Below are 22,324 nucleotides of genomic sequence, written 5' to 3' on the forward strand. Positions count from 1 at the left end.
CTCTAAATCGTGCTGGAGGGTATTGTTGTCGTCTTTGGCACTATCCGGAGTGTTATTGTCTCTTGTGCCGATATCATTACTTTTGCTATGGCAGGACTTAGAGCGGCGCCGCTAACGTCGGTGCTTGCACTACACCACGACACCACAACAACGACATGCATCTGTTGGTAAAAGCGTACAACATTGACACTTTTTTTGTCCTAAACTATACCGACACACCGACTCTTGAATGTTATACATCATTTTGACACATTATCCGTCGGTATATCTCAACGAACCACCAACGTAATTTCTGTTGGTAAATACCACCTTCAGTGGTAGAATATGCGTCGGCGATTCGACTCGATAGAAAAAGTGTTGGCGTTTGTTATACCTGGCCCACCCATTTCATCTCATCGCGCGCGGGCCAAAATCCAAGCGCCAAGCGCCTCGCGCTCCCGAGGCCCAAAATCTAGATATTTTGGAAGTCCCCCTCCACAACAAGTCAAACCCACCATCTTCCTCACGCACACACATACTACCTAACAAAAATCCCCACCTAGCCGCCGCCACCGCTCAGCCGATTCGATCGCCGCTGCCAATCCCACCCCCGGTGTTGAATCCAGAAGCTCTCGTCGATTCTGTTGTGCCTCCCCAACAACCGCAGCCTGAGGTGCCACGAGGCTACCCACTCACCTGGTGGGTGCCGCCGCCCGCTGGTTCGCTCGCGTCGCTTACTCTCCCAACTCCGGCCATCCCTCCCGCATCCAGCATCCCATGGTATTGATCTCCACCATCGGCGACCCGCGCCTTGCCCTGCCTCTAGATCCAGCCGCTGCAGGTAAGATTGAATGCCCATTTCTTTCTCTTTTCTTATGTTACTCCTCGTTTCCTTATGAATCTGAGTGCTTTGAGACCCTGCAGGTCCCATGATGATGAACTGTAACAGATCTGGTTGATTCGTCAAAGTTCGGAGAATTTCAGAGGGTCGACTAATTCGTGGCTTATTTTGTAATTAGAAATAAATTACGTATTTAGTTAATTTCTGGGAAGATTCTGTATATATTTGACCCACACCAAGAACTTGAACATTGCGATCCATAATCTACTGCACCTCGTAGAGCTCATTACTAAACATGGAAAGGTTCCTTTGGGTATTGGTATCCAAATACATTTTCCTGGTTTTCTGTATGAACGTGTCTAGTTGATGAAAGCATATGGCCTTGCAACACTTTCAGTTCAACTATCATTGACCCTCTCTCTATCGCGCTGCACACACCCCAATCTAGACCTAGGTCACAGGCTCACAGCTAATGGCAGTTATATTCTTGATTACTGCTTATCTGAATTCTCTAGGAAAAAAGAATACAATAAGCGATTGTTTGGTTTTAACATGGCTGGGTGTGGTTCTGTGGTATGCAACTCAGTAGCTTTGAGGTCTGCCTTAATGTTTTAGCATGGCTATCCTAAATTAATAGGAATAATATTCAGATTTCAAGTATACAGTATACACTCTGTGAGAAAACAACATACTAAGTTTCCGCCAACCAATAAGTGTAGATGCAGCTGACATTTAGGGTTGTAAACTGCCTGTGGCAGGTCCTACAAGCCTACCACAAGTTTATTTTTGGTATTCAACTCATCAATGACTTTTTTTCTTCTTTCTGAAATTCTTTATTTTTAATTACTGTTGAAATAAATTTGTCAGCTGAGGAACTTGCCTATGGCCCGCAGAGAGAAGACATATTTGTCAAAGAACATACTTGTAAAAGTGTAGTTCCCCCTACAGCAAGCAGAGGCCCTAATTGTAGGTTACATGTACCATGCATCATGTGTTTTCTAAATAATGATGTGCATGTGACTGAATATCAGTTGATGACAAGTATCGGTTGAACTGACTTCATTGTAGAAATAACTAGAGGTGCCTCACTTGGTCTGTTTTTGCAGAAACAATTTGATGATTCGGCAAGTGGCATTTCCTCAAGCAAGCCAAAATGTGGGAACGCCCTTGCTTCATAATTCTGTTTCTCCACCTGTGGTACAATGCTTAGTTATCAGTTTTGTTAAATCATATCCAGAACATATGTACACTAATTCAATTTTGTGTGGCCCTCCAATTCTCGGAGATTGTAGCACAAGATGGCAATGAGGAACTTCTAATGTATATGACTTTTTGTTGAACCGGAAGGTATTATGCTTGTGAACTTTTCCTGTCATATGACACTTCTAATTTCGATAGTTAATCTAATGGTGTGTAAAACGTGCATGGAAACAAAATGTTCTCTTCACAGCTTCACTTCTAAGTGTGGTATCAGATATTGAATGGTATTGTGTGAATAAAGGGCATTGTGTGCTTCCCTGCTATGTGTGGTGTCATGCTTTGTTCAGAAAAAAATATGTTTAGAATGGGGAAAAGGGTCTTCAGTTTGAACCAGACACTTGTTTTTCTTTCAGGTATCCTTTTAATTTTCTTGTCAGGTTTCATGCTTCATAACTTAGCACACACACTACAGTTTGTAATGTCATTATAAACATTGGATGCATTGGACTGTCATAATACCTAGTTTCTATCAAAACTGATAATAATTAAGGCACAACATGGTGATAGAAAATCTGGGTTAAGTAAGAACATTCAATCATTGGTTTCTATGTTTATATGTGTAGCAAAACCCTAATTATCATGCAAATAGTATCAAGTCCCGAGCCTTATCATGGCAGCTAGCAGAAAATGTATGGTTTAGTTTGCAAGCACATTCATGTGAATATTATTCCAGCAGGAATGCCCATCTTGTGCTCGGCTGCTTGCTTGATTGAACGCTTGTGCTGCTACCTGCTTGACTGAACGCTTGTGTTGTTGCTTGCTACACATGAATGATTACTGCTTGGCTGCTTAATGTTGGGTAGCATGGCATCTGGAAGGATCAATCACATGGGTCTGGAGGACCAGTCAAGCACTTGAAAAATAAGACGGCAAATGGGGCTGTATTATCTCTTTCTCATTATTTTTTTTGTCTTAACTCTATATCACATAGCATATTTTCTATTTTACTTTATATATATTCGCCTTATCACTGAATGGCTATTTTTAGAAAATTCTGTATCCCATGTCCGCATGTGCACATTGCCATGTCTCCGTCCCTGTATCCATGCTTCTTTGCTTATATCTTGTGCAGTGATGCTCTCTGTGCGAGTGTTTTCCTTGTATTTTTGTTTAAATTAATAAGCTAGGTGGTACAAATGATCATAAGTATGCCGGTCCTGGTAGCTAAAGGTAAGTTTGCTATCATTTTTAGATCAGCCCAAAAAGGATTAACTAATATTTCCAGGGTAGCAAATTATGTAGAGGTTCAGATTTTTAACCAGAGCAGATTGTAATACATGCAAACCTCTATTGTATAGTACACGTTTTTTGTAGCATCCATGAACCGGAACATAATCCCAGTCCTATAAATGGATTTGTTTTCACCTAGTACACTTAATGCTACAACATATATGACTGCATGTATATTTACAAGTACATAATTGTTTGCTATTTCTAAGGCTGCTGCCAGTCCATTGTACATCTTCTATTTCTCTGATTTATCTTTAATTGGACTTGATGGCTACTACAAATTTTAATAATTCCACTATCGCACGATGGTTTTGAGTTCTTGAAGGGCAGCTTCGATGGACTCAAGGGATACGCTGTGGGCCGGATGATGAAGAGTCGCCGCGGCAAGCTCTACATCGACAACGCGGGATGGGGTCCCGAGGCCGATTCAATCGAATACGGGTATCGGGTCCCCTTTGGTGGGATTCACGTCTTCATCGGCAAGATTGGCGAATCGGCCCTCGAGTCGGACATCTGCACCGACATCATCGAAACGGCTCGGCGTGCAAGTTCTTCGCCGGTTCAGCCCGAGGCAAGGCATGTTTTTATAGGTGTCGTCCATGGATAGGGGTACGAGGACGAACCGGTGTCCGATGGAGAAACCATAGTCAGCTCTTATGACGAGTCTTCTGGAGAAACCGAATCGCTCTATCAGTTGCAGGACGGCCGGATTGAGGGAGGATCCGAGGGCAACAGTATTTTGAATTCCCCCGATCTGCCAAACCGGGCCGTCATCTTCATGGCCGGCACACAATCGGTGTCTCATTCATCTACTGCCGCAGCAATGCTCTCCGGTTCAGCGACGGCCACACCAGCAGGGGCAGGAAGCTCAGCGCCACCTTCAGCCCAAGTCTTGTCTGATTTGTTCGACGCTCTGGCAACATTGATGTCCGCGGAGGTAGACGCAGCAGCCAAGGATCAGCACGATGCGGAGATTGTAAAGGTGAAAGATCAGATAGCCCAGACTAAAGCGGACCTGGCAACAGAGAATGCCAGGATGGCTACGGAGCGGGCCGAGTTGGAAGCACAGGCTTACCGGATTAGATTGGATCAGAATGCTTCAGAGGAAGTCATGAGAAGCATAATCTTTTCAACACGCCAGGCGCAGGAGCTGGTAACCAGCCCACGCTAAATCGGGTGGGGGCGCCGGGAGCAGGAGCGCCGGTTCAGCCACGCACGACGGACTTGCCTCGCCAGAACAACGTTGTACCATCAACGCCGCTCGGGCATTATTCCAACCCGTTGAACAACATTGTGGCCGCCGCTTCACGTCTGGCGGACCTCCCAACCGACGGCGAGTCACCAGTTGCAGTGGAAGCGCGTCGGGCTAGGGATCTCCTTCAGACAGCACTAAATCAACAGCAAGCATATTCACACAGCCGTGAGAGGATTCATTCCACTCCTAGTCCAAGCCAGAGTTATAGCAGACACGTGGAGGACGAATCGGCCGTGTTCAGTAGTGCATGTTGCCGAAATTCCCCACGAGGGAACAACCCGGCTGGGGGAGGTGCTAATGCGCAAGATGTTGTGGACCATGGCCGCACACGTCGAGAGGCCGAGTTGACAGCTCGACACGGAGCACGACAACATACTCCGGTTCACCCCACCGCCTTCATGGAGCCAGGGGCGATGTTCAGTTCCTTAGGGGTATCGTGTTTAACTCCCGCTTTGTGTAATGTGCGACAACCCAAGGATTTCGAGGGACCCCGTAAGGTACCAAATTACACCGTCGATTTGCAGCCAGAGGCGTGGGTGGAGAGCTATAGATGGCAATGGAGATGTTAAATGTGGATGAGGCGGTGTGTGCTAAATATTTCACCATGATGTTGGAAGGAATAGCTCGCACTTGGTTGAAGAGCTTGCCGACCAACTCTATTGGATCATGGGCCGAACTGAAGCATCGGTTTATCCAGAACTTCAAGGATATGTGTAAGCAGCCGATGTCAATTGTAGATCTGGCCGCTTGTGTCCAAGAAGAAGGGAGTCCATGACCCATTGGGTTAAATGGGTCTCGGTGATTTTGCATTCATCAGATCGTATCAATGCAGATACCGCAGTGTTAACGTTAGAGGGCAATTGCCGTTTCAAACCGCTGAAACAGAAGTTGGGAAGGCTCAAACGTCACTGCAACGACATGTCAACACTCATGGCCGCTTTGGTTAAATATGCCGATTCAGATAATACCAAGGATCCGGATTAAGAGGAGGACAAACCGGAGAAGGGTAAGAAGAACGGCAATGCCAAAGACCAACAACATAATCTGGCAGGCCATGGAAACGCTGGTAAGCGCAAGGCCGATAGTGGTTTGGACTTTGTCGCAAATACCAACGCGTAAGAGAATGGTCAGCGCCGTAAAGGCAAGCAGCCCAGAGGGGTGGAGGTCTAGGGAACAGTTTGGAGCATTTGTTAAATCAGCCATGTCCAAAGCACGGGTCGAAGGATAAACCGGCATCACATCTCTGGAAAGATTGTTATATCATGTGGGATTTCAAGAATTCCAATATGTTCCAATATGACAACGGCCCGCCCGGCGGTTCAGGAGGAGGTTTTCACGGGCCGGGTTACGGAAGTGGTGGTTCCGGTTCAGGGTTTCCAGGCAATCAAACTGAAAACGTCAATCAAGGACACCAAGGCAACCAGGGAGGTTACAACCATCAGGGGAGTCAGCAGCAGCAGCAGCAGTCGGGTTATCAGAGCAATCCCAAATAGCTGAACAGCGGGCAATATCATGTCTTCACTACTAGTTTGTGCAAACGTGATCAGAAGCTTCACAAAAGGGCAGTCAACTCTGTTGAGCCGGCAGTACCTCAGTATTTACGTTGGTCGGAGCAACCTATTTTGTGGAGTAGAGAGGATCACCCGCCCCGGATTGATAATCCAGGTCATTTGGCCTTGGTGGTAGCCCCTCAAGTTGGGGATAAAAGTTCATTAAAGTGCTCATGGATGGGGGAAGTAGTATCAATATTTTGTATTATGATACATTCCATCGTATGGGGTTGACAGATAAGGATCTTAAACCGTCGAATACGGTATTTCATGGTGTGGTGCCTGGTAAGTCTGCATATCCTGTTGGTAAGATAGCTCTGGAGGTAGCTTTTGGAGATGACTACAATTCAAGGTCAGAAACATTAACATTTGAGGTGGTGAAGATCAAAAGTCCGTACCACGCTTTGTTTGGGCGGCCGGTTTATGCTAAGTTTATGGCAAGACCATGTTATGTTTACCTACAGCTTAAAATGCCAGGTCATAAGGGGACTATCATAGTACATGGAAGTAGAAAGATTGCTTTGGAGTGTGAAAAAGGCGATGCGGCTTATGCTGAGTCGGTTTGTGCCATGGAGGAGTTAAAATTCTATAAGGAGCAAGTTGATCCGGCAGACATGACCTCCTTAAAAAAGCCAACCACGGAACTTGATCCAGCATTGAAGTTCAAATCAGCTACAGTCACTAAAATGGTTGACTTTGTTCCTGGCGATTCATCCAAATAGTTCAGCATCAGCGCTAACCTGGATCCCAAATAGGAAAGCGCGCTCATCGATTTCATCCATGAGAATCGGGACATCTTTGCTTGGAAACCTTCTGACATGCCAGGTGTACCGAGAGAACTCGCTGAGCACACACTCAACATTGATCCTAAATTCAAACCGGTCTGATAGTTCCTCCGCCGTTTCAATGAGGAAAGACGCAAGGCTATAGATGAAAAGGTAGCCTGTTTGTTGGCTGCTGGGTTTATTGTGGAAGTTTTTCATCCAGAGTGGTTAGCCAATCCGATGCTCGTTCTTAAGAAAAATGACACTTGGCGCATGTGTGTGGACTACACAGATTTAAACAAGGCTTGCCCTGCAGACCCCTTTGCTCTCCCTCGCATTGATCAGATAATTGATGCTACGGCGGGTTGTGACCGTTTGTGTTTTTTGGATGCTTACTCTGGTTATCATCAGATCAAAATAGCAGTTAAGGACCAGGAGAAGACAGCCTTCATAACTCCCTTTGGAGCCTTCCGCTATGTTTCCATGCCCTTTGGACTCAAGAGTGCCCAGGCAACTTACCAGCGATGTGTTCAGAATTGCCTTCATAAGCAAATTGGGCGCAATGTTCATGCGTATGTGGATGATATTGTGGTCAAATCCAGAAAGGAGGAGACATTGATAGATGATCTACGGGAAACCTTTGACAATCTCCGGGTTTACAAGATGATGCTCAATCCGGAGAAATGTGTTTTCGGTGTCCCGGTAGGCAAGCTCTTAGGTTTTCTGGTTTCAAACAGAGGCATTGAGGCTAATCCGGAAAAGATTGCAGTAATTACGTCCTTGGCTAAACCGGCGTGTATTAAAGATGTGCAACGTCTGGCCGACCGGATTACAGCCTTGAGCCGATTTATCAGCCGCCTTGGAGAGAAGGCCATCCCCTTATATCAGATGCTCAAGAAAACAGATAACTCTGTCTGGAGTGAGCCAGCTGATAAGGCGTTTGAAGATCTGAAGAGGCAGCTAGTGGAATCGCCCGTGCTGGCAGCACCGGTCGATAAAGAGCCATTATTATTATATGTGGCTGCTAATGCCCGGGCTGTCAGCGTAGCCATTATGGTAGAGCGCAAGGAGCCAGGGAAAGAGTATCTGGTTCAACGGCCGGTTTATTATATCAGTGAGGTGCTCATTGAGTCAAAGCAGAGGTATCCACATTGGCAGAAACTGGTGTATGGGGTGTTTATGGCAACCCGGAAGCTCAAACACTATTTTCAGGGCCATCCTATCATAGTGGTCAGTTCAGCCCCTCTGGGTGACATCATTTAAAACAGAGAGGCAACTGGCCGGATTGCCAAGTGGGCCATTGAGCTTGGACCTCACGGGCTCAAATATATACCCCGCACGGCGATCAAGTCCCAAGCACTTGTAGATTTCATCAACGATTGGACAGAGTTACAGGCACCTAGGGAGAAACCAGATAATACGTATTGGACTATTCATTTTGATGGATCCAGACAGTTAGAGGGTTCGGGGGCTGGAGTCGTATTAACTTCCCCACAAGGTGACAAGTTTTGTTATGTCCTCCACTTAATGTTCCCTTGTACTAACAATGCAGCTGAATATGAGGCTTTACTCCACGGTTTTCGGATGGCTAAAGAGATGAATTTGAGCCGGGTTAAGTGCTTCGCCGATTCAGATCTAGTGGCTCAGCAAGTGTCTAGCACTTGAAATTCTAAGGACCCACTCATGGCTGCATATCGGCGAGAGGTGGACGCAGTGGCTGATCACTTTAAAGGTTATCAGGTGAACCATATAGACCGGCGGAAGAATGAAGCGACGGACGCTTTAAGTCGTTTTGGTTCCCAATGTAAACCGGTTTCACCCAATGTCTTTCTTGATGTATTGCACAATCTGCCAGTCAAAATACCAACCGAAGAAGATTTGGCTATTCCTGATCCGGAGGCTCAGTTGGTGGCAGCTCTGCATGCCATACCGGATTGGACGATCCCATATCTGGATTACATGAACCAGGGCGAGTTACCAGCTGAGGAAACGTTGACTCGACAGATAATCCGGCGGTCCAAGTCCATGACCATACTCAACGGGGAGTTACATCGTTACAGTGTTTTAGGAGCAATTCAGCGATGCGTTTCTCCTCAAGAAGGTTGTGAGATTTTGCGAGAAATTCATGAAGGGGATTGCGGTCACCACGCTGGTTCAAACTCGTTGGTTGCCAAAGCTTTTCAGCACGGTTTTTACTGGTTGACGGCGCATGCTGATGCAGAGGATTTAGTCAAAAGATATGATGGATGTCAAAAGTTTGCCCGCCGTGCGCACGTTCCGGCTCAAGAGTTGCGGATGATTCCAATTAGGTGGCCATTTGCAACTTGGGGGCTAGATATGGTTGGACCCTTCAAGCGCTCCAAGGACAAGAAGACCCATCTGTTAGTAGCAGTTGATAAATTCACTAAATGGGTAGAGGCAGAGCCAGTCAGCAAGTGTGATGCAGCCACGGCGGTTCAATTCATTAAAAAGGTGATATTCCGGTTTGGCTTTCCACATAGCATTATAACGGACAATGGTACTAACTTATCAAAAGGCGAGATGGAAGAATTCTGTCAATGTGAGCACATCCGGCTTGATCTAGCATCAGTGGCTCACCCCAAATCTAATGGTCAAGCGGAAAGGGCAAATCAAAAAATTCTATGGGGTATCAAACCAAGGCTTATGATTTCCTTAAAGCGGATGCCGGGTTGTTGGGTCGAGGAGCTACCTTCTGTGTTATGGAGCATCAACACCACAACCAATAGGTTTACGGGTTACACGCCTTTCTTCATGGTTTATGGAGCGGAGGCGGTTCTTCCTAGTGACATCCGTCACGATTCGCCCCGTGTGGCAGCTTATTTTGAAGCTGATAATGAGAAGGCATGTCAGAATTCTCTGGACCTGTTGGATGAAGAGCAGGATCTTGCAGCAGCACGTTCGGTGATTTATCAACAAGATCTTCGACGTTATCACAGCCACCGGGTTAAAACTAGAACCTTTCAAGAAGGTGATTTGGTGCTCCGGCTCATCCAAGATCAGACTGATATGCACAAGTTATCCCCCTCTTGGGAAGGACCCTTTATGGTCAGCAAAAATCTGCACAACGGATCCTACTATCTCATTGATGTTCGAGAGCATGAAGACTCACGTCAATCGGAGGAGGAGACAAAGCGGCCATGGAACATAGCTCTCCTTCGGCCTTACTATACTTGAAGCCGTAGGCTCTTCACCTGTACATATTTATGACAGTGTATATACCATATAATAAACCGGAGCCTCCGTTATAAGCGGGGTATCTGTTCTTTCTTATATCATATGTGTGCTTTTACAAGTTAACGGTCAAAGCGGAGTCTTTGTTAAACCGGCTTTAGCAGTTGCATAAAGATAAAGAAAATCACTAGGGGGCTTGGTCATGTTTGAACCACAGCTACACCTCTTGATAGTCATTTCAGCCACACAAGGAAAAATTTGTGGAGCCAAAGAGGGTATTGTACACAGTACAAACTCAAACATAGGCACACGCTGAGCATCGCTCACAAAGTTACATGGGGGCTCTTTTTTGCAAAGCAACAAAGAGTTTGAAAGGACCCTCGTAATTGGCTATCAAGCCACGACTTGGAAGCCTGGTGTATTCACCTAAAACCTCGGGTTAACCTGCCTTCATCAAGTAAGCCACTCCTATCCAGGTAATCCTGGCATGACCCATCGAACGTTTGACAAGTCGATCTTTTTACAGACACTGAACTTGTCACAGTTAAAACGATGATTGGTTAATTGGAGGCCCATCTTAAAAGGCTTTGTTAAATGGTTTAACTCAGAGGCCTGGCAGCCCATGAAAAGCCTTGATTTGGAGCCAGGCAGCTCGTAAAAAGCCTCGCATATTTTCCTATTTGAATTTTGTTTGTTGACAATCATAAGTATTTTTTGATAAACCGGCGTCCTTGACCCGACTTGCTTTCCAATCACCAATTGTTGGCACATGATCAATTATAAACCAGTGGTCATTGACCCGGTCTGGTTTGACTAAATCACCAGTGTTATAAAGAAAATCCGGTAGTTATATCGGTCCGGCTTAATAGATAGACCAGCATTATGAAGATGAAATTACCAAACGTATCGGGTTGGTGTTAAACACCTTTGCTGTATACACGTTTGGTCAATCAATGAGGTATGCTCTGTACATTATTTTTTGTACAAACACTTGATTATTCAGCTAAAGTACTATATACTTCTTGGATATTATGACATGTTTAGCGGTAAATCGCTAGACACTTTTAAGTTTTTTGGACCCAGGAAGGCAAGTCATCATAGGCTATGCATAAAATATATCCTGAAGGACGACACAGATTGTCACAAAGCGTTATGAAACATGCTTGATGGCATGGCAGATAAACAAAGTTTCAGCTATCCTATTACATGAAGCTTCAAAGCGGTTCAAACAGTGCCATTGTTTTTCACAGTAGCCATATAAACCGGCGACCGGATCAGGACTCTTCATCACGACGGTTTGACGGTTGCGGATCAGTTGGTGTTGGCACTTCTTCATCCCTCCCCAGCCGCTGGAAATCAGACGTTGACCAGTCGATTCCAGTTAAAAGCTTGGAACACTGCCTCCTCATGGATAAGATCAGAAGGGTTAATATCAGGGGCATAAGTGTGCTTACGAATCGGAGGCACAAGTTTTTCGACTTCATGGATATCGGCCGGCTGTCTTTTCCTTTCTGCGTCATAAAATGGTTGAAAATGGGACAAATCGGTGTCCTCGGCCAATTTGCTGGCCGCTGGCCGCATCTATTTGGTCAGCCGCCAAAGAACATCATTGTCAAAGTTTGAACCGTCTTCTTTAATGCCTGGATATCCTTTAATGATATCCTCCGCTTCAAGGTCTGGAATCCAGGCCTTGGCTCGAATAAGGGCGGTTAATGCTCCTGCTCTTGCAGCGGCTCTTTTCAACTCGCCAATACGCGCCGGTAACATGCCCAGCTTCTCAAGGGTCTCCTTAATCAACGTTGGCGTCGGTTTGTTATAAGCCGTTGTACTAATGGCTCGTTGAGATCCAGAGTATAGCTGCTCAACCAATGTATATGCCGCTTTGAGCTTCATTCGCATATCTGCACCAAGATGAGTGATCCGAGTTCCTACCAAAGATTTTATCAATATTTTGGTCAGTTTTAAGATTCATTGACTGGTGCAACATACATAAGCAGACACTTACCAAAGATAGCAGAGGTCATAGCATTGATTTGGCGCTTCAAATCGGTTAGTTCTTCAACCACCGGTTTCAGGGCTTCCTCGGCATCTACAGCTCTTCTGGTCAAACCGGTTTTTTCGGTTTCCCATTCAGCACGATCTCGGTTGAAGGATTCTTTCAATTTTTCCATTCCGGCTAGGGCCTGCGTCAACTCCTCTTTGGCTTTTGCAGCTTCGGCTTGTTGAGACTTCACATTTTCTTGCAAGTCAGAGTTTTGGGCATCTTTGCTTCTCAGTTCAGCCTGCAACATTGAAGGTATATTCAACAAAACAACATGTTTATGCACTAAGTATAAAGCATATAACAAGTTATCCACTTCATACTTGGGGGCTAATGCCTATTTGCTCTCAAATACTACCCTCTATACAAGTCTCCAGAACAATGCAAGCATTATCCTTGACACTTGGGGGCTAATGTACGTTTGTTCTAAACCGGCGGTGTGGATTAAAAACCGGATTAACTTGCCAAGTTAAACCGGCCTTTGGGGGCTATGCTGCAGAACGTTATCTAATTTTTTCAAACATGAGTGTTCTTTATGATTGAGGACACGCCTTTGCAAGGATCAATGATGGGATGCTTGAAGTATTACAAAGACCCGGTTTATGATTAACAATCATAAAACGGCTCTTGGAGGCTACTTGGAATAGTATTTCAGCTATAAATCAATATACAAAGGAGAAGCATTTACCTCATATCGTTCTTTCATCAAATTCACCAAACCAGCTTCATAATCCCGGTTTGAGTGCAGACGGTTCAGGAAGCCGGAATGAAGTTCATCAGTGTTAAGATGAGCATAGTTTGATAAGTCGCTGCTCCATTTACCTTTATCCCTGGCAATTTGCTCTTCTTTGGCACTATGCTGAGCCAAAATGACGGGATGACCAGGAGAGCTGTGGCCTGTTCCAGTAATAATAACGTCATCACCTTGGCCTTCAGGATTTTTGGTGGATGATGATGGAATTTCAGTGTCTTCCATTGGATTAGCCCGGTTTGGTTCTGCCGGTTTAGTATCAGGGGCGGCAGGTTCAGCATCTGTTGGTTTGTCAGTATATTGGCCGTTAAGGGGCGGATCATCAAAAGTTGTTTCAGGATGAAGGCCTTCCGGTTCACCAGTTTGCTCCGGTTCACCTCTTGGTTCTTCTTCTTTGGCAACAGGGTCTTTTGGCGGATTGGTGACCCGAGCTTTCTTGCTGGGTCTGGCTTTGGCCCTGCAAACAAAATTAAAAAGGATTAACATCCTGTTCAAAAGATATAGGGCGCATTGAAAGGAAAGGTTTTTCATAACTCACCCGGCCATAGTTTTCAAAGGGGGAGTTGAGTTGCTGTCGATTCACCAGAAGAGGAAGGAGGTGTCACCTGATAATTTGAATCGGACGGAATAAGAGGCTGTCTAAAATAACCTGCCTTGGGGTAAGAATGGTCAGAAGTAGGAGAGACCTCAGACCGGCGCTTCCGAACCGGAGTATCAGGTAAACCGGTAGAGGTGACCTGTTGGCCACTGTGTCGGGTTGTCCGGCGAGCTTCATGCTGTAGATTCTTCAAAATAAATGTTGGATCCAAGTGAGCAAGAGGATGAGAAAAGCGTACTTTCCGGATTGCTTGGCGAGTTTTTTGTGTTCGCATAGAGTCTGAACCGGAGGAAAGGGTAATTACCTCTACGTCATCAGCCTGACTAGCTTCTGCCTCCTCCTGAGGAAGATCATTGTTAACAAGATGCATAAAAAGAGAGCCAAGTGAGTCAAGTTCTACCTCAACTTTTGGGTCATCAGTATCATCATCAAGTTCCATATTAATCCGGTCAGCCGTTTTCCGCTTTGACGTCCGTTTTACGACTTTGGTCTTCGGGCGGGTTGGTTTGACCACTTTGTCTCCAGTTGGCTTTGCCGCTTTCTCTATGGATTTCTGTTTCCAGAAAGGGTCATCACCCTATATATATATAAAGAAGAAGGGTTATAGCTTGTATAAGTTAAAGATATTAGAGATGAAGAGGAAGTGTCATGCTTACAGCAGGCGGTTTGTTTTTGGTATAGAAGGGACTCAGACCGGTTTGAGTACAGACCAGTTCCGATTCATTCAGAATTTTCTTTACACCTTCGGTAACTTCTTCCTCAAATAATTGGATATTGCAGTGGCGTTGAGGATCGTCAACTTCGCCGGTATATTCGCACATTAAACCGGGACACCGGCTTAGCGGCAAGATACTCCAGGATATCCAACAGTGCACAAAATCCACGCCTGTTAAACCGTTTGCCATAAAGGCCCGGAGCTTGGCGATTTGAGGAGCGTATTTTGCCCTTTCTGAAGAGCTCATGCATTGTGGCATTGGGTGAGTATTGGATAATCTATGATCACGAAAGCCGGGGGGATTTTCATCCTCAAGCGAAGTGTCTCTGCAATAGAACCATGTTTGGTTCCATTCCTTTGGGTGGCTATGGTGTTTGGCATGAGGAAATTCCCCTTCTTTCCGCTTTTGAATCGAGACACCACCAAGCTCTGTGTTCGGGCCATTCACAAACTCTGTGCGCCGGTTTAAGTGAAAGAAATCCCGGAACAATTCTGCAGTTGGTTCTTCTTGTAAATAGGCTTCACAGAAGACTTGGAAATTACATAAGTTGGAGACTAAGTTGGGACCAATATCTTGTGGATGCAGTTGGAAGCTGGCAAGTACATCTCGATAAAATTTTGACCCTGGCGGTTTGAAACCACGGCCTATATGGTCAACAAAGATTACCACCTCACCTTGTCTTGGGGTTGGAGGATTCTCTGTTCCTGGAACTCGCCATTTGATCTCAGTTTTCTTAGGCAGAGAGCCGATGCTAACCATCTCATTCAATTGATCCTCAGTAACCCGGGAACGAGCCCAGTTGCAGGCAGTGAATTGTTTGGCCATTGCAAAGCGAACAAACTGAAAATGAAAGGCCGGTTTATAAATTACGCATGATTATACACAAGAGACAAGGGAGTAAGAAACATGCTGATATGATAAATGGTACAACCCGGAGACTAGTATAATGAGAGAGAAAGGTAATGCTAGCACAGGGTTGATCAGACACTGTTAAACCGGAGTGTAATTGTGAAGGTAACATGCTCTTCCGGTTTATCAGAGGGCTAATGGCATAGACTATTTATACAATGCTAAACCGCTTATATTGGTGCGAGGAGAAACGGATCTCACAGGAACATAGAAACAGATCTCACAGTGATGTATAAAACTTTCGGATCTAAATCTAAGACAGAAACGCAAAAATAATTGGATCTTGAAGGGGTACAGAATTGAAGCAATTTTTGACAGACTAGATCAGTTCTTTGCGCATAAAGATTTGTGATGACCATGGTAGGTAAGCTATGGCAAGAGATGCATCAAGCATGAAGTGTCCATCTATTAAAGGAATAACAGGGAAGAATAGCACTGATGAACTTCGGAAGAACAGTGAAGAATGTCAAAACCCTAGAACAGATCTATGGTGAAAAAAGCAGAGAACTTACCGGAGCTGGTGAGGAAGCAGAAGGGCGCCGCAGTATTCTGGTGCGTTCAGGGTGATGCAGCGGCCAAGGTCGGAGCAGAGGCGACGGTCGACGGTGGCGGCGGAGCTCCAGAGGCTGAGCGGCCCGAGGAAGACGACGCGAAGAGGCACGGTGGGAAACAGTGAAAATGACCCCTCGGTCCTATTTATAAGGCGAAGTGATAAAATGGCAAGTACGGGAATCGAGGAGCCCAAAAAATGGATAAGTTAATAAAAGTGTCGCCTTGATGACTGGATATATATTAAATGAAGGAAATCTCCGACATCAACGGATGGATGACGTCACGGCGGTTTATCGTAATTTTGAAGTATGACGTCACGGCGGTTTACAAGATCAAAAATGAAGATAAGAGAGAAGATTTTTTCTAAAGTGTGGAAGATTGACATGAACAAGTTCAAACCAATCTGGGGCCTAATGTTGGGGATATTACTACTGGAGGTAAACCGGCCTTATGTAGCCGGGTTGACTCTTTGAAGATTAGAATACCATGAAGATGTAAAGATGCTGGCGCTTTAGGGAGGGCCCAAAGGCGGGTTACAGTATGTAACTGTAAACCGGCCTAGTCGTGTAACTTGTATAGTAAGATAGAAAGAGAGAGGCCGAACCGGAAACATTTATAATCCGACTTCGGGACTCTGTAGCCCGGCGGGTGCCAACCTATGTATATAAAGGGACGACCCGGCCGCGGTTTAGAGACAGACAACAACAACTCGAGAGCCGGACAAAGCGGATTCGCTCCCTGGCCTTTGAAACCCTAGCAATACCAATCACAACTAGATGTAGGCTTTTAACTTCATCGAAGGGGCCGGACTAGTATAAACTCTCGTGTCCCCTTGTTCGGTTTAACCCCTTTAAGCTAATCCATTGCGATGGCTCCACGACTAAGTCCCTTCACGAGGACATCTGCCATGACAAACCCACAACACATACCAATTCTTTTTGTAGTGACAAAGCAGAAAGAAGCAGGTTCTCAGGTCGACCGAATATGTTCTCGTGGTCGCTTTGGTTCACGACATGGTTCACACATTTCGTTCATATGGAAGTTTAAGCCAACTTGGAGATCGAAGATTTGGTCTCTTCCATACTATAATGTAGTTGAGTGATCAAACACTTGGTCTCTTAGAGACATTGTCCCATCATATTTTGTGATAGGCCACGACTTGTATGTTGAAACATGTATTTCCATGATGATTGTAGCTAACTTGAGTGAAGAAAACTTTTGAATCTTTTATATATGTTGAATGATTGTATTGATCCGTGGTATGTTGTGATGAATACATCAGTGCAATTGCTTGTATATGTATTGCATAAACATGAATTGAATATTATGAATGTAATTTCATTCAAAATATGGCACATTTGCATTTGTCTTTAAATGCAGAACCATGGCAGCAAATGTGTCGGCATAAGTATTTATCGTCGCACTATCTGTTGGCATAGCACACTAACAGACAAACTGTCGGCAAAGCAATGGTTGTCCCACTATCTGTCGGCCTAGCATACCGTCAAATAATCTGTCGACGTAACATAGTCTGTCGGTGTAGAAATATCTATCGCTATAGACCACACCAACGCTGTCATATTATCTGTCGGCATAAATTTATCTGACGGCAAAGACCTTTCCCGGCAGGACTATAGGTGACAGCTCTTTTCTGTCGGCAAAGATCTTTGCCGACACTAAAAGTGTCGCCTTAGGTGACATATGCCACCAGATTTTTTGACACTGTTTTGAGTGTCGTGGTGTAGTGTTGGGTTGCTTCTTGGAGGGGTCATCCCCCGCTGTCTCGTCGCCATTGCCTTCTTTGGGGGTGTCCACCATGTATATATCATATGATGAAGTGGCGGTCCAGCGCCCTGTGGGCGGTGGTTCCTGTTTGTCTCCTGCATCGTCGTCCATACTGTCGATGTCTTCGGAGTCGAAGTCGAGCATGTCAGTTAAATCATCGACAGTGGCTACTAAGTGGGTGGTGGGTGGGGAGCGAATTTCTTCGTCGTCTGCATCCCATTCTGGCCGGACATAGTTCGGCCAAGGTTCTCCTGACAAGGAGAGAGACCTTAATGAATTTAGCACGTCGCCGAAAGGTGAGTGCTGAATGATATCCGCGGAGGTGAACTCCATGATCGGCACCCAATCGGATTCGATAGACACGGACGCAGGCGACTCAGAGTCCGTGACCGGAGACGAATCCAGTGGTTCGGCAACACGACTCTCGTAAGGGGTGAAGTCAGTATCCGGCTCCATCGCTGATAACCCACAAGTATAGGGGATCGCAACAGTTTTCGAGGGTAGAGTATTCAACCCAAATTTATTGATTCGACACAAGGGGAGCCAAAGAATATTCTCAAGTATTAGTAGCTGAGTTGTCAATTCAACCACACCTGGAAACTTAATATCTGCAGCAAAGTGTTTAGTACCAAAGTAATATGATAGTAGTGGCAACGGTAGCAAAGTAATGTTTTTGGTATTTTGTAGTGATGATAGCAATAGCAACGGAAAAGTAAATAAGCGAAGAACAATATATGGAAAGCTCGTACGCAATGGATCGGCGATAGAGAATTATGCCGGATGCGGTTCATCATGTAACAATCATAACCTAGGGTGACACAGAACTAGCTCCAGTTCATCAATGTAATGTAGGCATGTATTTCGAATATAGTCATACGTGCTTATGGAAAAGAACTTGCATGACATCTTTTGTCCTACCCTCCCATGGCAATGGGGTCCTAATGGAAACTAAGGGATATTAAGGCCTCCTTTTAATAGAGTACCAGACCAAAGCATTAGCACATAGTGAATACATGAACTCCTCAAACTATGGTCATCACCGGTAAGTATCCCGATTATTGTCACTTCGGGGTTAACGGATCATAACACATAATAGGTGACTATAGACTTGCAAGATAGTATCAAGAACTCTCATATATTGATGAAAACATAATAGGTTCAGATCTGAAATCATGGCACTCGGGCCCTAGTGACAAGCATTAAGCCTAGCAAAGTCATAACAACATTAATCTCAGAACATAGTGGATACTAGGGATCAAACCCTAACAAAACTAACTCGATTACATGATAGATCCCATCCAACCCATCACCATCCAGCAAGCCTACGATGGAATTACTCACGCACGGCGGTGAGCATCATGAAATTGGTGATGGAGGATGGTTGATGATGACGATGGCGACGGATTCCCCTCTTCGGAGCACCGAACGGACTCCAGATCAGCCCTTCCGAGAGATTTTAGGGCTTGGCGGCGGCTCTGTATCGTAAAACGCGATGAATTCTTCTCTCTAATTTTTTTCTCCCCGAAACCAAATATATAGAGTTGGAGTTGAGGTCGGAGGAGCTCCAGGGGGCCCACGAGGTAGGGGCGCGCCCTAGGGGGCAAGCGCGCCCCCACCCTCGTGGACAGGTGGTTGGACACCTGGCCTTCATCTTTTGCAAGGATTTTGTATTATTTCCGAAAAGTTGTTCCGTGAAGTTTCAGGTCATTCCGAGACTTTTGTTCACATAAATAACACCATGGTAATTCTGCTGAAAACAGCGTCAGTCCGGGTTAGTTCCATTCAAATCATGCAAGTTAGAGTCCAAAACAAGGGCAAAAGTGTTTGGATAAGTAGATACGATGGAGACGTATCAACTCCCCCAAGCTTAAACCCTTGCTTGTCCTCAAGCAATTCAGTTGATAAACTGAAAGTGATAAAGAAAAACTTTTACAAACTATGTTTGCTCTTGTTGTTGTAAATATGTAAAGCCAACATTCAAGTTTTCAGCAAAGATTATGACTAACCACATTCACAATAATGCTTAGGTCTCAAGTTTACTCATATCAATGGCATAATCAACTAGCGAGCAATAATAATAAATCTCGGATGACAACACTTTCTCAAAACAATCATAATATGATATAACAAGATTGTATCTTGCTAGCCCTTTTTGAGACCGCAAAACATAAATGCAGAGCACCTTGAAAGATCAAGGACTGACTAGACATTGTAATTCATGGTAAAAGAGATCCAGTGAAGTCATACTCAATGTAAACTAACAGTAATGAAAGAAAATGAGAGTGGTGCTCTCCAACTGGTGCTTTTTAATAAGAGGATGATGACTCAGCATGAAAGTAAATAGATAGGCTCTTCACAGAGGGAAGCAGGGATTTGTAGAGGTGCCAGAGCTTGGTTTTGAAATAGAGGTGAATAATATTTTGAGCGGTATACTTTCATTGTCAACATAACAACCAAGAGATGGCGATATCTTCCATGCTACACACATTATAGGAGGTTCCGAAACAGAATGGTAAAGTTTATACTCCCCCTTCCACCAACAAGCATCAATCCATGGCTTGCTCGAAACAACGAGTGCCTCCAACTAACAAGAGTCCCAGGGGGAGTTTTGTTTGCAATTATTTTGATTTGATTTGCATAAAGCATGGGACTGGGCATCCCGGTGACCAGCCACTTTCTTGTGAGTGAGGAGCGGAGTCCACTCCTCTTGAGAATAACCCGCCTAACATGGAAGATATATACGGACAGCCTTAGTTGATACATGAGCTATTCGAGCATACAAAACAAGATATTTATTTAAAGGTTTAGAGTTTGGCACATACAAATTACTTGGAACAGCAGGTAGATACCGTATATAGGTAGGTATGGTGGACTCATATGGAATAATTTTGGGGTTTATGGAGTTGGATGCACAAGCAGTATTCCCGCTTAGTACAGGTGAAGGCTAGAAAAAGACTGGGAAGCGACAACAGTCATGAACATGCATTAGAATTAATCAACACCAAATGCAAGCATGAGTAGGATATAATTCACCATGAACATAAATACCGTAGAGGCTATGTTGATTTTGTTTCAATTACATGCGTGAACATGTGCCAAGTCAAACAACTCCAATCGTTCAAAATAGGATACCACCCTATCATACCACATCACAACCATTTTAATAGCATGTTGGCACGCAAGGTAAACCATTATAAGCTCCTAGCTAATTAAGCATGGCACAAGAACTATGATCTCTAGTTGTCATTGCAAACATGTTTATTCATAATAGGCTGAATCAGGAACGATGAACTAATCATATTTACAAAAACAAGAGAGGTCGAGTTCATACCAGCTTTTCTCATCTCAATAAGTTCGTCATATAATCATCATTATTGCCTTTCACTTGCATGACCGAACGATGTGGATAATAATAATAGTGCACATGCATTGGACTAAGCTGGAATCTGCAAGCATTCAATAAACAGGAGAAGACAATGAAATATGGGCTCTTTTGTCAGATCAACAGCAATGCATATAAGAGCTACTTCAACAATTTAATTATGGTCTTCTCTTATCGACCCCAAAGAAAAGAAAAGAAATAAAACTATTTACACGGGAGAGCTCCCAACAAGTAAAAGAAGAACAGGAAATATTTTTGGGTTTTCTTTTTAATTACTACTACAAGCATGGAAAGTAAACTAATTAAAAGCTACAACTAATTTTTTTGGTTTTTCTTAAGGTTTATCAAACACATAAGAAAAAAACATAAAAAGGGAAATAAACTAGCATGGATGATACAATGAAAAAGTATGAGCATCGACATCTGACAATGAGTGTGTGAACATAAATGTAATGTCGGTGAGAAATATGTACTCCCCCAAGCTTAGGCTTTTGGCCTAAGTTGGTCTATGGCCACGGCTGGCCCGGCGGATATCCATAATAATAGTTGGGGTCATATTGAGATGCAGCGGCTATCGCCTCCTGAGCTACAGCGTGGCGACGAGCGGCCTCCGCCCTCCTCTCGTACTCATCTGCTTCCTCTCTGGTAATAACATATCTTCCTTTTGCCTGATAATCAAAGAAGGCAGGAGCAGGGAGAGTAATATGGACAGCACGACGTCTGTCAAAGATTAAACGATACTGGACAGGTGATTCATTCCTCTCGACAAACTGGTGGTGAACCATAGCATTAAAGTCTAGGTAAGCAGGAGGTAGTTCAATATCCTCTTCACGTATGGCTATACCAAGAAAATCAGCTATGCGGGTTGCATAAATTCCACCAAAGAAATCTCCATTAAATCTATTAAGATGCAACCTACGTGCAACAATGGCTCCGAAATTATAAGATTTGTCTCCTAACACAGCACTCCTAAGAATACTGAGGTCAGGGACACACATGTGACATGCATCATCTTTACCATTAATGCATCTACCTATGAAGAGAGCAAAATAATGTATAGCAGGAAAGTGAATGCCCCCTATGGTAGCTTGTGTTATATCTCTAGATTCTCCCATAATTATACTAGCAAGAAAATCTCTAAATTCAGATTTGCGAGGATCCCTGATACTACCCCATTGTGGAAGTTTGCAAGCAGTGGTAAAATCCTCTAAGTCCATAGTGTAAGAATTTCCATAAAGATCAAAAAGGACAGTTGGAGAATTACGTGAAGATGAAAATTCAAACCTCCTCACAAAGGAACTAGTGAGATAGTGATACTAGCTGCACTTTTCTTCCTCGAATCTCACACGATCAGCGTTACGCAAATATGCATTAAATTCTTCCTTAATTCCCGCTCGATCCATAAAGTTTTCAGAAGGCCACTCACAAGGATGCACTGGAGCGTCTCTTGGTGTCTCTTCATCAGCATGACGCATTGCAAGCCTGGGTCCTTGCTTCCTTGAAGAACCACCTTGGAACA

The 22,324-nt window shown here is 44.5% G+C and overlaps 1 long non-coding RNA gene across 2 annotated transcripts; it reads left to right on the top strand.

Annotated features, from left to right (window-relative positions):
• Positions 1-403: 403 nt before the first annotated feature.
• Positions 404-3,451, top strand: LOC123128509 (uncharacterized). Of its 2 annotated transcripts, XR_006463140.1 has the most exons (3): positions 416-820; positions 904-1,786; positions 1,927-3,451. It is a non-coding gene; the product is annotated as an uncharacterized lncRNA (long non-coding RNA). The 2 variants fall into 2 exon arrangements; XR_006463139.1 differs by having other exon boundaries at positions 404-820; positions 904-3,451.
• Positions 3,452-22,324: the final 18,873 nt, after the last annotated feature.

This window comes from Triticum aestivum, chromosome 6A (genome assembly GCF_018294505.1).
Source record: "Triticum aestivum cultivar Chinese Spring chromosome 6A, IWGSC CS RefSeq v2.1, whole genome shotgun sequence".
Classification (NCBI taxonomy): Eukaryota; Viridiplantae; Streptophyta; class Magnoliopsida; order Poales; family Poaceae; genus Triticum; species Triticum aestivum.